The sequence below is a fragment of the Felis catus genome, chromosome B4, assembly GCF_018350175.1.
Source record: "Felis catus isolate Fca126 chromosome B4, F.catus_Fca126_mat1.0, whole genome shotgun sequence".
Taxonomy (NCBI): domain Eukaryota; kingdom Metazoa; phylum Chordata; class Mammalia; order Carnivora; family Felidae; genus Felis; species Felis catus.
In genome coordinates, this window is record NC_058374.1 from 67,118,188 (window position 1) to 67,134,516 (window position 16,329).

At 35.1% G+C, this 16,329-nt stretch overlaps 1 long non-coding RNA gene across 1 annotated transcript; it reads right to left on the reverse strand.

The window, feature by feature from the left end:
* Nucleotides 1–1,454: 1,454 nt before the first annotated feature.
* LOC123386572 lies at nucleotides 1,455–15,227 on the reverse strand. Its single transcript, XR_006600645.1, has 3 exons — nucleotides 14,985–15,227; nucleotides 7,875–7,958; nucleotides 1,455–2,796 (listed from the first exon to the last, which is right to left on the reverse strand). It is a non-coding gene; the product is annotated as an uncharacterized LOC123386572 (long non-coding RNA).
* Nucleotides 15,228–16,329: the final 1,102 nt, after the last annotated feature.

The window sequence follows — 16,329 nt, forward strand, 5'->3', positions numbered from 1 at the left end:
CTGTATGGTGTACTAGAAGTTCAGTGATAAACCTCTGATAAATCCCCATTCGGAAAAATCAAACATCCTAAAAACTTACATAGAGATAAAGAACAAAGGTGTGACCCATGAAATAAATAATTGATAAGTTAGGCTGCATTAAAATGAAAAATTTCTGTTCTGTGAAAGATAAGATAAAGAAAATGAGAAGACAAGCCATAGATCAGGTGGAAATATTTGCAAAAGACACATCTGATAAAGGACTGTTAATTTAAAATATATAAAGAACTCTTAAAACTCGACAAAATGAAAAAATAAATAACCCAATTTAAAAAATAGTCAAAAACCTTAACAGACACCTCACCAAAGAAGGTACAGTATACGGATGGCAAATAAGCATAGGAAAAGATGATCTAAATCACATGTCATCAGGAAAATGCAAATGAAAACAATGAGATACCACTACACGCCTACTAGAATAGCCAGAATCCAGAACACTGACAACGCCAAGGCTGGCAAGGATGTGGAACAACAGGCGCTCTCATTCATTGCTTGTGGGAATGCAAAATGATAGAGCCACTTAGAAAGACAGTCTGGTGGTTTCTTAAAACTAAACATACTCTTACTCATGTGATCCAGCAGTTGTACTCCTTGGTATTTACTCATAGGAACTGAGAACTTATGTGCCCACAGAAATCTGTATACAGATATTATAGCAGCTTTATTCATAATTGCCAAAACTTGGAAGAAACTAAGATGTCTTTAAGTGGATGGATGGATGCATAAACAGTGGTAAATCCAGACAATGGAATATTATTCAGTGCTAAAAAGAAATGAGCTATCAAGCCATGAAAAGACATGGAGGAAACTTAAATGAATGTTACTAAGTAAAAGAAGCCAATTTGAAAAGGCTACATAATGTACATTTCCAACTACATAACTTTGTGGGAAAGGCAAAACTATGGAGACATTAATGATCATAGTTTCTAGGGGTTGGGGATAGGGAAAGATGAATAAGCAGAGTACAGAGGATTTTTAGAACAGTGAAAATACTCTGTTTTAGAACAGTGAAAATACATGCTGTTGCCTTAGAATGTACAACATCAAGAGTGGACCCTAATACAAACTATGGAATATGGGTGGTAATGATGTGTTCTTGTAGGTTCATCAGTTGTAACAAATACACCACTCTCATGTGGGATGTTGATACTAGGGAAGGCTATGCATGTATGGATGTAAAGGATATATGGGAAATGTCTGTACCTCAATTTTGCTGTGAAACTAAAACTGCTCTAAAAATATAAAGCCTTGGGGCACCTGGGTGGCTCAGTCTGTTGAGCATCCTACTTCAGCTCAGGTCATGGTCTCGTGGTTCATGAGTTCAAGCCCCTCATTGGGTCTGTACTGACAACTCAGAGCCTGGAGCCTGCTTCGGATTCTGTGTCTCCCTCTCTCTGTGCCCCGTCCCTGCTCTCTCTCTCAAAAATAAATATTTAAAAAATAAATAAGTAAAAATATAAAGCCTTTAAAAAAAACCTGTATTTAAAATTTTTTAAACTTAAATGTAGGGTTGAACTGAGGCCAGAAACAAAGTTTCAATCTGTGGGCATAAAAGAGAACTGGAGGTGGTATTGGCCCTAAGACTATCTGTCTATTACCATGGACAGACCTGGGTTTAGTAACCCATCTGTATGAGGAACAAGAGGGAAATCTGGAGTCTGAGTACAGAGAAACATTAGACAGGAGAAAGCTCTGCTAAAAGCAAGATCTGGAAAGAATGATACTCATCACACAATGTGAGATTGTGACCATCTGTACATGTTTTATCTTTGGATCTAAATAGAATGGGAAAAAATATGTATCTCACCTGAGATTTCCTAATTATAAACTTGAGCTCCACCTATATGGTCCATAATACTCTAAGCCAACAATTAAAAAAAAATCAGATATGCAATAATTGCAGTTACAGAATTATCAGACACAGAATACAAAATAACCATTCTTGATATACTTCAAGAAATAGCAAACAAATGAAAATAAGAGACAAGAAGAAAAAAAGACTTGAAAATGGCTAGTGAGATTTGAAAGGGAGCAAACACAGAAACTCTAGAAATGTAAGTTTTTATAATTAACATTGAAAACACAGTGGATAGATCAAATAGTAAGTTATGCCTAGCTGAAGAAAGAAGGTTAGACTTGGAAAAATTGATCTAAAAGAATAACACAAACGTAGCATGGGAGACAAAGAGATGAAATATAGTTAAAGAGATCTTAAGAGACGTGAAGTTTAGAGTGAAAAAGGCTTGTATGTGCTCCCTTCTAGGACCTAGAATGATTAGAAAGAATGAGAAAGTTTTGGATCGATTTTGATTTATGTTGCTTATGATCTTTTGGTTCCTGGACCTGAAAATGTATGACTTTTAATAATTAATAGAAATGTTCAGCCGTTATCTTGACTCTGTTTATAGTAATTTTTTTCAGTTTTGGTTTGAAATGTCTTTGTCTTTTTTCTTACTTTTGAAAGATAGTTCCACTGAGATACAGAACTTTGAATCTGCTAGAAGTTTCTTCTGGACATTTTGAAGATATCATTCCAATATCCTTTGGTTTTTGTATCACTCTTGGGACAGATGTCAATCTGATGGTCATTCCTTTCTAAGTTTGCTGGATTTTCTTTCCTCTACTTTTAATATCATCTGTTAGTCTTTGTTATTCTACCGAAACTCAGTAAATAAACTTGAGAGAGGAAAATGATCCCAGAAATATTTGAGGTACAAGTAGAATGGTGAGCAAAGAAAAAAATAAACATAATTAAAGCTAAAAAAAAATAATAAATTGTTCAATTAATGCCATTTCAAGAAACCAAGATAGAATTAAAATCTTATACCCCATTTTTATATTATTATTCAATTAAGAAGAAAATAATAGCAAAGTTATAATTTAAATAATACGAAACTTTTATAAATTAAAAAATCTTCTAATAGATATTTGGAAATATTATAATGAAAAGAGAAGAATAATGTAAAAACTACTTATCAGATCTTGTACATTTATAGTCTTAAATGCTTGTTAAGATGAAGAAAATTTGAAAATTAACTTTTAAAAGCAATTTTCTAAGCATTTCTAATTTAACTAATTAGAAAAAAGAACATAGTAAACTCAAGGTAAAAGGAAGAATACAGTGAAGAAAAGACAAATGAAAATAGAAAACAAAATAGTATCAACAAAGAGAAAATTGGAATGATTTTTTTGAGATTTTGTTTATTTTTATTTTTTAAAGAATTTTTTTAATCTTTATTTTCATTTTTGAAAGAGACAGAGAGAGAGAGAGAGAGACAGACAGAGAGACAGAGACAGAACATGAGTTGGGGGGCAACAGAGAGAGAGGGAGACACAGAATCTGAAGCAGGCTCCAGGCGCTGGGCTGTCAGCACAGAGCCTGATGCGGGGCTCGAACTCACAAACTGTGAGATCATGACCTAAGCCGACTGAGCCACCCAGGTGCCCCTAAGATTTTATTTTTAAGTAATCTATACACCCAACATGGGTCTCAAGCTTACAATCCTAAAATCAAGAGTCACATGCTCCAATGACTGAGACAGCTAGGCACAAAATTGGAATGATTAATACAACTGACAAGCTCTACTCAAAAAGAAAAAGGGCCACACAACCAAAAGAAATAAAAGGCATCCAAATCAGCAAGAAAAAAGTAAAACTTTCACTATTTGCAGATAGCATGATATTATATATAGAAAATCTGAAAGAGTCCATCAAAACATTGCTAGAACTGATAATTCAGTATGATTGCAGGATACAAAATCAACATATCCTGAAAATCTGTTGCAGAAATCTGCTGCATTTCTATACACCAATAATGAAGAAGCAGAAAGATAAATTAAGAAGAGAATCCCATTTACAATTGCAGCAACACCCATAAGATACCTAGGAGTAAACCTAACCAAAGAGGTAAAAGACTTGTACTCTGAAAACTATAAAATATTGATGAAAGAAATTGAATTTGACACAAAGAAATAGATATTCCACGCTCATGGATTAGAAGAATAAATATTATTAAAATATCTGTACTACCCAAAGCAATCTACATATTTAATGTAATCCCTATCAAAATACCACCAGCATTTTTTCACAGAGCTAGAACAAACAATCCTAAAATTTGTATGGAGCCACAAAAGGCCATGAAAGCAAACCTTGAAAAAGAAAAGCAAAGCTGGAGGCATCACAATTTCAGACTTCAAGTTATATTACAAAGCTGTAGTGATCACAACAGCATGGAACTGACACAAAAATAGACACATAGATCAACAGAACAGAATAGAGACCCCAGAAATAAACCCATGACTATATGGTGAATTAATCTTTGCTAAAGCAGGAAAGAATATCCAATGGGAAAAGAACAGTCTCTTCAACGAATGGTGTTGGGAAAACTGGACAGCTACATGCAAAATAATGAAACTGAACCAGATCTTCTATCATACAAAAAAATAAATTTGAAATGGATTAAAGACCTAAATGTGAGACCTGAAACCATAAAAAACCTAGAAGAGAACACAGGCAGTAACCTCTTTGACATCAGCCATAGCAAGCTTTTTTCTAGATGTGTCTCCTGAGGCAAGAGAAACAAAAACAAAAATAAACTATTGGGACTACACCAAAACAAAAAGCTTCTGTACAGCAAAGGAAACAATCAACAAAACTAAAGGAAACCTACAGAATGGGAGAAGATTATCTGCAAATGATATATCCAGTAAAGAGTTAGTATTCAAAACATATAAAGAATTTATACAACTCAACACCCAGAAAACAAATGATCCAATTAAAAATGGGCAGAAGAAGGGCACAGGGGGAGCTCAATCAGCTGAGCATCCATCTCTTGATTTTGACTCAAGTCATGATCCCAGGATTGTGGGATCAAGCCTGCAGTGGGCTCCATGCTCAGCATGGAGCCTGCTTGAGATTCTCTCTCTTTCCTTCTGCCCCTCTCCCCACTTGCACTATCTTTCTCTCTCAAATATTTTTTTAAAAATTAAAAAAAAATTAAGTTTATTAATTTTGAGAGAGACAGAGAGTGTGAGCAGGGGAGGGGGAGAGAATCCCAAGCAGATTCTGCACATGGTCAGCATGCAGAACCTGATTCAGGGCTCAATTCACAAAACCATGAGATCATGACCTGAGCCAAAATCAAGAGTTGGTTGCTTAACCGACTGAGCCATACAGGTGCCTGTTTTTTTTTTTTTTTTTTAATAAAAAAAAAATGAGCAGAAGACATGAACAGACATTTCTCTAAAGAAGACATACATGGCGGGGGGGCGCCTGGGTGGCGCAGTCGGTTGAGCGTCCGACTTCAGCCAGGTCACGATCTCGCGGTCCGTGAGTTAGAGCCCCACGTCAGGCTCTGGGTTGATGGCTCGGAGCCTGGAGCCTGTTTCCGATTCTGTGTCTCCCTCTCTCTCTGCCCCTCCCCCGTTCATGCTCTGTCTCTCTCTGTCCCAAAAATAAATAAAAACATTGAAAAAAAAATTAAAAAAAAAAAAGAAGAAGACATACATGGGGTGCCCGGGTGGCTCAGTCGGTTAAGCGGCCGACTTTGGCTCAGGTCGTGATCTCGCGGTCCGTGAGTTCGAGCCCGGCGTCGGGCTCTGTGCTGGCAGCTCAGAGCCTGGAACCTGTTTCAGATTATGTGTCTCCCTCTTTCTGACCCTCCCCCGTTCATGCTCTGTCTCTCTCTGTCTCTAAATAAACGTTAAAAAAATTAAAAAAAAAATAAAATGTAAATATTAAAAAAATAAAATAAAGAAGACATACAGATGGCCAAGAGACACATGAAAAGATATTCATTGTCACTTACCATCAGGGAAATGCAAATCAAACCACCAGGAGATAACCACCTCATACCTGTCAGAATGGCTAAAATCAACAATACAAGAAAAAAACAGTATTGGTGAGGATATGAAGAAAAAGGAACACTCTTGCACTGTTGGTGGGAATGCAAACTGGCAGAGCCACTGTTGAAAACAGTATGGAAGCTCCTCAAAAAGTTAAATATGGAGCTACCCTATGATCCAGCAATCGCACCACTGGGTATTTACAAAAACACTAATTCAAAGGGATACATGCACCCCTATGTTTATAACAGCATTATTTACAACACCAAGTATGGAAGCAGCCCAAGTGTCCATCTACTGATGAATGGATAAGGGAGAGGTGGCATATACACACAATAGAATATTATTCAGCCATAAAAAATGAAATCTTGCCATTTTCAAGAACATGGATGGAGCTAGAGAGTATAATACTAGCTGAGTAAGTCAGAGGAAAACAAATACCATATGATTTTATTCATATGTGGAATTTAAGAAACAAAACAAGCAAAGGGAAAAGAGAGAGAGAGAGACAAACCAAGAAATAGACTTTTAATAATACACAACAAACTGAAATTACCAGAGGGGAGATGGGTGGGCCAATGGGTTAAATAGGTGATTGGGGATTAAGCAGTGCACTTGTGATGAGCACCAGGTTATGTATGGAATTGTTGAATTACTACATTATATACCTGAAACTAATATAACACTGTATGTTAACTAATAGGAATTAAAATTAAAAAACTAAAAAAATAGATAAAGAGCATAACTTAAAAGTATTAGGAATGAATAAATGAACAAAATAAAACATAATACCAGATATTTTTAAATATTCTAAAGAACCTTATGGCACAAAAGTTGAAGTACATATAAAATAGACAAATCTCTAGAAAAATATAATTACCGGGGCGCCTGGGTGGCGCAGTCGGTTAAGCGTCCGACTTCAGCCAGGTCACGATCTCGCGGTCCGTGAGTTCGAGCCCCGTGTCCGGCTCTGGGCTGATGGCTCGGAGCCTGGAGCCTGTTTCCGATTCTGTGTCTCCCTCTCTCTCTGCCCCTCCCCCGTTCATGCTCTGTCTCTCTCTGTCCCAAAAATAAATAAACGTTGAAAAAAAAATTAAAAAAAAAATAAAAATAGAAAAATATAATTACCAATCTAAATTAGAAATCTCTATAGTTATATTGGAACAAGACAGAACATGTGTATGATCATGTAGCAATGAAAGAAATCCAATCACTGGATCAAAATAGTCTCATAAAGAAAACTAGATCCAGATAGTTTTAGAAGTCCTATCAAATATTAAAAAAATTTTGATTATTCATAACTTTCCAGAAAGTAGAAAGAATGGAACATTCTCTAACCTCTTTAATGAAAATGGTATGAACTTGATACCAAATTCAGAGAAGAATGCAAAAAAAAAAAAAAAAAGAGAGAGAGAGAGAGAAATTATAGCCTGTATTTCCCTCCTGACTAAAGAATCAATCCTAAATGAGATATTAGCAAATTTAGACCTACAATATATTATTAAGGTTGATATATCAAGTCAAAGTTGATTTTATTATAGGAATAGAAAGTTCATTCAATATTAGAATATCTAATTATTTACATTAAAATTTTAATGAAGAAAAACTTAGCATAGTAGCTTTAAAAAAACATTATAGGGGCGCCTGGGTGGCGCAGTCGGTTAAGCATCCGACTTCAGCCAGGTCACGAGCTCGCGGTCCGTGAGTTCGAGCCCCGCGTCAGGCTCTGGGCTGATGGCTCGGAGCCTGGAGCCTGTTTCCGATTCTGTGTCTCCCCCTCTCTCTGCCCCTCCCCCGTTCATGCTCTGTCTCTCTCTGTCCCCCCAAAAATAAATAAACGTTGAAAAAAAAATTTTTTAAAAGCATTATATAACATGTAACAATCATTTTTTATAAAAGCTGTTAATAAACTAGGAAGAGAAAGGAGCTTACATAATATGAAATATATCTACACATTTCCACAAAACACACAAAATACAATTAGTGTCCTACTTAATGGTGCTAGATGAGAAACAGGAAAGGATTCCCATTGCTGGCTCTTTTCAGCATGGTCCTGGAGGTTATAGTCACTGCAATCTGGCCAGAAAAAGAAATAAAATGTATCAAGATTGGAAAGAAAGAAATAAAACTGTTATCATTTGTAGATGATTGTCACTATTGAAAACATAAAATGATCTATACAAAAAAATTGTTATTATAAGTTTGCTAGTTAGAAATCATTATTAAAAAGTCAATTACGGGGGCACCTGGGTGGCTCAGTGAAGCATCTGAGTTCGACTCAGGTCATGGTCTCATGGTTCATGGGGTCGAGCCCCACATTGGGTTCTGTGCTGACAGCTCAGAGCCTGGAGCCTGCCTCAGATTCTGTGTCCCCCTCTCTCTTTGCCACTCCCCTGCTCAAGCTCTTTCTTGCTCTGTCGCTCAAAAAATAAATAAATGTTAAAATTTTTTAATTTTTTTTCAATATATGAAATTTATTGTCACATTGGTTTCCATACAACACCCAGTGCTCATCCCAAAAGGTGCCCTCCTCAATACCCATCACCCACCCTCCCCTCCCTCCCACCCCCCATCAACCCTCAGTTTGTTCTCAGTTTTTAAGAGTCTCTTATGCTTTGGCTCTCTCCCACTCTAACCTCTTTTTTTTTTTTTTTCCTTTCTCTCCCCCATGGGTTTCTGTTAAATTTCTCAGGATCCACATGAGAGTGAAAACATATATTAATGTTTTTTTTAAAAAAAGCCAATTACATCTGTGTATATAGGCAATAAACAGACACAATTTTTTGTTGAGGAGAAAGAAACATATGATTACAAACTTCAAAGAAAGACCCACAATTTGTAGGCCTTTAATCTGTGACAGAAATGACAGTGGAGATGAGTGGAGAAAGGAGGAATTTCCCATAAAAAGTACTACGAAAACTGTGAATAAGAAAAAATGTGAAAGTGGATTGTTATGTCACATCATACTAAAAATAATAGTAATAAATCCAGGTGTCTTAAAGACGTAAATATAAAAGGCAAAATTATGGACATTTTTAGAAGATAATATAGAAGGTGATATTCATGGTCTCAGGGAAGAATTTCTTAAACAAGATTCAAAAAAGCATGAACTGGGGGTGCCTGGGTGGCTCAGTTGGCTAAGCCACTGACTTCATCTCAGGTCATGATCTCATCCATGGGTTTGGGCCCCTTGTCAGGCTCTGTGCTGACAGCTCAGAGCCTGGAGCCTGCTTTGGATTCTGTCTGTCTGTCTGTCTGTCTCTCTCTCTCTCTGCCCCTCCCCCACCCATGGTCTGTCTCTCTGTCTCTCAAAAATGAATAAACATTAAAAAAAATTTTTTTAAGCACTAACTGTAAAGGAAAAGATTGAGAAATTTGACTACCTTAAAATTAAGAACTTCTCTATCAAAACACACTATCAGTGGATCTAAAAGTATCTCAAAATGTAAAAAATGTTGCTGAGTTAAAAAGCACATTATTAAGAGTAAAGATGAGCAAAAACCTGTGGAAAGTTATTTAGTAACAGAAAACTGACAATGGGTTAGGATGCAATATGTAAGGTATTCCTACAGTTTACTTCAAAAAAGCCAGAAAATGATAAATTTTAAAAGTGATCAAAGGATTTGACTAAGTCTTAAATAGCCTCCTAAATCTGGAAACATCTCGAATACCAATGGAGAGTAAAAAAGATAAATAAATTATGGTACGGTAGAATGTTATAGGGAAATTAACAAATGAACCTTGGGTATAATTCATAAAAGTTTAAAAAATGATGTTAAATAAAACATTATTTATGCTGACAGCTCAGAGCCTGAAGCCTGCTTCGGATTCTGTGTCTCCCTCTCTCTCTCTCTGACCCTCCCCTGCTTGCACTCTGTCTCTGTCTCTCAAAAATATATAAGCATTAAAAAAAACATTATAAAAGTTATAGAAGAATACATACATAAACATTTTTAAACATGTAATTACTAGTGTCAGACCAGGTATTTTATAAATATTAATTTACTTAATCCTTGGAACAATTCAGTGATGTAACTGCTATTGTAACCTTTTGGTTTACGATGCAGAAACTGATGAATAGAAAGGTTAAGTAACTGCGCAAGATCACATAACCGGGAGGGGCCTGATTTGAAACCAGACAACCTGTCTCCGGGGTCTGGAGTTTAACTCCATTCATAAACGTTCAAAAGTAGGCACAGCTAAGCAACATATCATTTAATAATATACATATATTTATGAATAGATATGACAGAAACTATTATTAAATATAAAATTAGCACAAAATTCACAATTACCTGTTGTAGGGGAGGGGAGAGTATACAACCTTAGAGGGAAATAGAAGGATTCAAAGAAACTGGCAATGTTCTCTTTCTTAAGAAAGTATCTGGGAGGTGTGTATATAGATGTTAATTTATTATTGATGTTGTTATTCTCTGGTGTACATATCCATTACATGCAGTCTCTATTTCTGAATTTTTGAAAAAGATTAAAAGAGAGAGGCTAGCCTCTGAACCCTGAACAGAGGAACAGTCCCTGCACTGGAAGAGAAACCTGTACTTCCAGAAGTTTTCTGTGATCTACATGGGTGCCAGAGAAGGTAGTTGGGCTGAATCATCTTGAAAGGATCTTTCCCCTACAGCCACCCAGGGTCAGGGTATGTGGGTAGGATCTGAGAAGCTAGGTCCTGCTGGAGAGCACGGTGCAAAGGAGGGCTCTGAGCAGTGGGGATGGAGAGAGTTGTCCAGAGAGCTCACAAAAGCAGCCCAAGAAAGAAGAGCCAGAATCTGAACACCTGCCAGATGATAACTGCACCATGAAAGCAGACACTACAGGGAATAGAAGGTGAAGGGATAAAAGGGTAGAAGGTTAGCAGAGTGAGGGGGGAGCTTTGAACTGGCTAAAATTAAATTCTTGATACAGACTGGACTGGACTCTTAGTCACCTATAAATGAGGCTTTTTGTTAATTTATGAAAGTGGCAGGGGAAAGTTAAGGGGATCTGCCTAAGATGTTGTACAAAAAAGGAAGATTTTGCAGAGCTTGTGTGAAGCCCAGTGGGGAGAACAAGTAAAGTTGTTTCCCACTTGAATTTTACCAAGTTTAATAAATGAATTCAGATCATAGAGTCACCTGGGTTTTGAGGACACCTGGGTGACTCAGTCAGTTAAGCATCCAACTCTTGGTTTTGGCTCAGGTCGTGATCTCACAGTTCGTGAGATTGAGCCCCCGTAGGGCTCTGTACCAACAGTGGGGAGCCTGCTTGAGATTCTCTCTCTGACTCTCTCTCTCTCTCTCTCTCTCTCTCTCTCTCTCTCTCTCTCTCTCCCCACCCCCCCAAGCTCGTGCTCTCTCTCTTTCAAAGTAAATAAATAAAAAAAAAGACATGGGTTTGAACTGTGTAGGTTCACTTATATGCAGTTTTTTCTGATAATATAGTACACTACTGTAAATGGGTTTTCTCTTTCTTATTATTTTCTTAATAACATTTTCTTTTCTCCAGATTATTGTAAGAAGACAGTACATAATATATATAGCATACATAATGTGTGTTGGTCAACTCTTTCTGTTATTAGTAAGACTTCCAGTCAACAGTAGGCTATTAGTAGTTAAGTTTTGGGGGAGTCAAAAGTTATACACAGATTTTTTTGACTGTGTGGGGAATCAGTGCTCCTAACCCCAGCATTGTTCAATGGTCAACTGTACACACATGTCTATTCATTTGTCTTTTAAAAATAACTTTACTGAGATATGATTTAAATATTTTAATGTTCAACCTTTCCAAGTGTACAATTCAATGGTTTTTAGTATATTCACAAGTTTGTAAAGTCACCATCACTATCTCATTTCAGAACATTTCATTACCCTGAAAGGATACTCTATACATATTATCAGTCACTCCCCATTCCCTGTTGTCCCCGGCAACCTCTAGTCTATTTTATTGTCTCTGAATTTGTCTGTTCCAGACATTTCATATAAATGGGATATATTGCCATTTGTGTCTGACTCATTTTACTTAGCATGATGTTTTTAAGCTTCATCCATGGTGTAACATGTATATCATCTTCCACTTTTTTCTATGTCTATGTAGTATTCCATACATGGCTTTACTATATTTTGTTTATCCATTCATCAGTTGATAGACATTTCAGTGTCCACTCTTTCCTGTATTATGAATAATGCTTCTGTGAACACTAATGTACAAGGTTTTGGGTGAACATCTGCTTTCAATTCTCTTGAGGATACACATAAGAATGCAATTGCTGGAGCATATGATAAACTCTACGTTTAACATTTTGTGGGAAAAAAACCTGTTTTTCAAGTGACTGCATGATTTTACAACCTAGTTAGCAGTATATGAGGGTTCCAATTCTCCACATCCTCACTAACACTTGTATGCCTTTTATTTTAGCCATTCAGATGGGGGTAAAAACGAATCTCATTGTGTTTTTGATTTGCATTTCTCTAATGGCTAATAATGCTGAACATTGTTTTATGTACTTATTAGCCATTTGTATACGTCTTTGGAGAAATGTCTATTTAGATACTTTGCCCATTTTTAATTGGGTTATTTGTCTTTTTATTGTTGAATTGGAAAAGTTCTTTATATATTCTACATGTAAGTGCCTTGTGCTATATATGATTTATACATATTTTCTCCCATTCTATGGGTTGTCTTTTCACTTTCTTTATGATGTCCTTTGAAATACAAATTTTCTTAATTTTGATGAGATTCTATATTTCTATTTTTTCTTTTGTTGCATGTGCTTTTTTCTCTGCCTCTTTTTATACACAAATGCAATCATACCATACCCATTTATCCTCAACTTGGTTTTTTTAAATAATAATTCTTTGGCATCTTTCCACATCTCTCTCTCTACCTCTCTCATATCTATCTATACTATATATCATTTTATAGCAGCATAGTATCTTATTTTATATAGGTAAATAACAAGTTCTCCATTGATGAATATTTAGATTTTTAAAGCTTTTTGCTATTATAGTGCCAAAGTGAACACTCTGAGAATATATCTTTATATACATATGTTAGTATACCCACACTGTACATTTCTAATTGTGAGTGTTGGCTTAAAGAATATTTGTATTTGAAATTTTGAGAGATATTACCAAATTATCTTCAATAATGTTATATATTATCCTCTAGTAGTATTTGAGAATGTTTTGCATCCACAGGGTACTACCAAACTTCTTAGCTTTACCCATCTAAGTTGCTTTGCCTTTGTTTGTGTTTGAAGTTGACTATGTTTTATACGGTTATTGGACATTTTTATTTCATTTTGTATAAAGTGTTTCTTTATAGCCTTTGCCCATTTTTCTAGTGGGTTATTTGTCTTTTTATTGAATTTTCAGAGCCTTTTGTATATTAAGAAATTTTATTTTTTCTCAGTTATATAAGTTGTAATATTTTTCTTATTTTGTTATTTTCTTTTGAATTTCCTTATGGAGTTTTTGATGTACATAGGTTTAAGGGGCTTTTGTAGTTGAATTTACTACTCTTTTTTCTTATGAACTTTAGCAAGTCATTTTTTCCTTTTTTCTTAATTTTTTTCTAAGGACTTTTTCCTATTCTTCAAATTTTGGAGAATCTGAAATCATTGGCTATTCTTTTCCTTGACTTAATTATAAAAACCACTGCACACAATTCTTTGAAAATTTAATTATTACCTAGAATAGTGTCATGTACATAAGCCCACTGAATAAATATTATTAATAAAACTTTCAAATTCATATTTAAATTTTACACTTTTTCCATTCAAGACTATTTAAATATTTTTTTAAGTCAAAGCTTAAAATAAAATTGGTTTGGCATATCCCTTTACCAAATAAAGCCAACGCAGAATAAAGTTTTAAGCATAACAAATTTACATTCCATAGAACACTTGCCATTTTACCAACAAAGTTCAGTGGTTTGTTCTTGTTCTTGTTGTTCACACTGGTAGATAGCAGTTGCTTCCTGAGGGGCTGAGAAGTAACAACAGACATTTGAGCCCTTTGTATTTGGAGAGAACCCCTTTGTTCAGTCCAGAAGCCCTAAAGGTTCCCAGGCACCAGTCAGAAGGGGTGTTTCCCAACCCTGAGTGACACCTGAATACATGTCATCCACAACAAAAGGAGAGTTTCAATGTGTTCAGGCAGGAGATTAAACAGAGAGTCTTTTCAGAAATGAACAGAAGTGCCTGCAATTTAGAGCTCAATTCATTTAACCTGTTACCATAAGTCTGCTAACTTTCTTGTTTTCTGTTCCAAGTCATATCTGCAACAATTGTGACAAGAATAATTAAAGTCAGCCATTGTTTCTGTGATCTTGATCATATATCCAAACTCCTGTAATTATGCTTACAAAAATGCAAGGCTTGAATTTTGTTAATAATGACATTTTGAGTTGCATAGGAAGTTAGTGATATTATTTTTCAGAATTTTGCTTTTAAAATTAAATAAATATATTAAAGGCATATAATTATAAAAATATTCACAGCAAAAAAACCTTACAAATGAAACTATAAGGGAAGTCTGCATAAAAATATCCAACTAAGAACTAAATAATGAAAAACATTTTCAAAATTGTTATAGGAAATCTGTATAGAATAGAGTGAGGAAGCTGAACGGGAAAACTTCTGAGCTGATGCTCTATAACTTTTTTTCAACTCAAGAAGACTTTATAGAAAGAATAGGATTCAGCCTATGTAAAGGGATAGTTGAGATTTATACACATAAAAAGTTACAAGGAAAACATCAGCTCAGAATATAACTAAAAAGTACAAAGTGTGTGTTTGGAAGAGGAGGAGTGTTAACAGAGATTATAAAAAGATATTGGCAGGTCACGGGTGTTTATTGGACAGAGCTGTAGACGCTGGCAGGAAACTGGTTACCCAAAGCCTTGAGGTTGAAACCAAGATCAGAATCTGATCTGCATGACCCAAACTGGATGATATCTGGGAAAACAAATTTGATTATGTCACACCCAATCTTACATTTCTTTTATCATTCCTCACTGTCTAAAAAGAAAGTCCAAACCCTATAATAAAGTCTGGCGATGCCCTTCACGTTCTGAACAGAAGTCACATTACTATATTTATCTTCCAACCTTAAGAAAGTCTGCACTCCATCCTTTCCAAATTTGCCTCGTGCTCTGTCCATGCTATGTTCTTTTTATTCCTCCATATCTGTCCTGCATGGTTTGTATGTGTGTTTTCTTCATCTCACTTAACCATCTTGCAAACTTCTATTCATCAAACTCAACCTTAATGGCTTCTCTTCGGAATTCTAGCTATTCTCTTAGAGATAGCATTCCCTCTTCCATTGTTTTGTGACATTGTTCATTCTAGTAGGAATTATAGATATTCTTCCCCTGATAGTTGGAGCTACTCAAACTGAAAGACCACCTCATATTTATGTTTGTATTTGAATTGGTTCAAAATCCAAGTCATCTGATAGAAAGAGCTCTATATTAATATTCATAACACTTCATCTTAAAAATAAATATCTAAGAAATTAGATTAATCCATAAGAAGCTGTGTTTATCATTTGGATTCTGTAGAAGTAAGCCTCAAAGGTGGGACCTGCTATCTTCTGCCAGTGTAATGGCACAATCACTCTTCATTATAAAAATCTAATTTGCAGTGATGTTATGGGCAAATTACATAATGGAGTTGTAATTTATAATTTATTCTTTTTCCCAGCTTCTTTGAGATATAACTGACATATAACATTGTGTAAGTTTAAGGTTTACAATGTGATCCTTTGATACATGTGTATATTGCAAAATGTTTACCACAATAAGATTACTTACCACATTCTTTACCTTACATAATTACCATTTTATTGTTGTTGTTACAATGAGAACATTAAAGCTCTATTCTCAGAGCAACTTTTTACTAAGATCTGTATATATTATTAAGATTATTGACTTGGGGGTTTATAAAATTTGTGATTATTTCTTCCAATATTGTAATTTTCAAATTATTTGAGAATATTCAATTACGGTCAAAAGGCAAGAAAACAAATGGTATGAGTAAAACTCATTAAAAAAGTGTAAAGCATAGATAGTAAATAAACTATTAAGTTATGACATATAGTTTAAGTCTACAGAAGGTAAGTGTAGATAATGAGTAAACAAGTAGCATGTAGAACATAAGCAAACTTAAAATATATATGAAATATCAAGAATGAATTACTAATATTTAACATATACCAAAGATAGATAAAATTGATAGAAGTTGTGATGGGAAAAAAAGTGTTAAAGACAGAAAAAAAAGCATAAAGACCAGTTTATGATCATGACAACCCCTAGATAATAATAACACATAATAATCCCATTTTGGTCCCTAGTGTTCTTTTCTCAATCCAAGAAACACAAATAAGAACCATAGTGGCTCAACAAACTAACTGGCCTGAGTTTTCTGATAGAAGAAATGTGTATCATTGCCCCA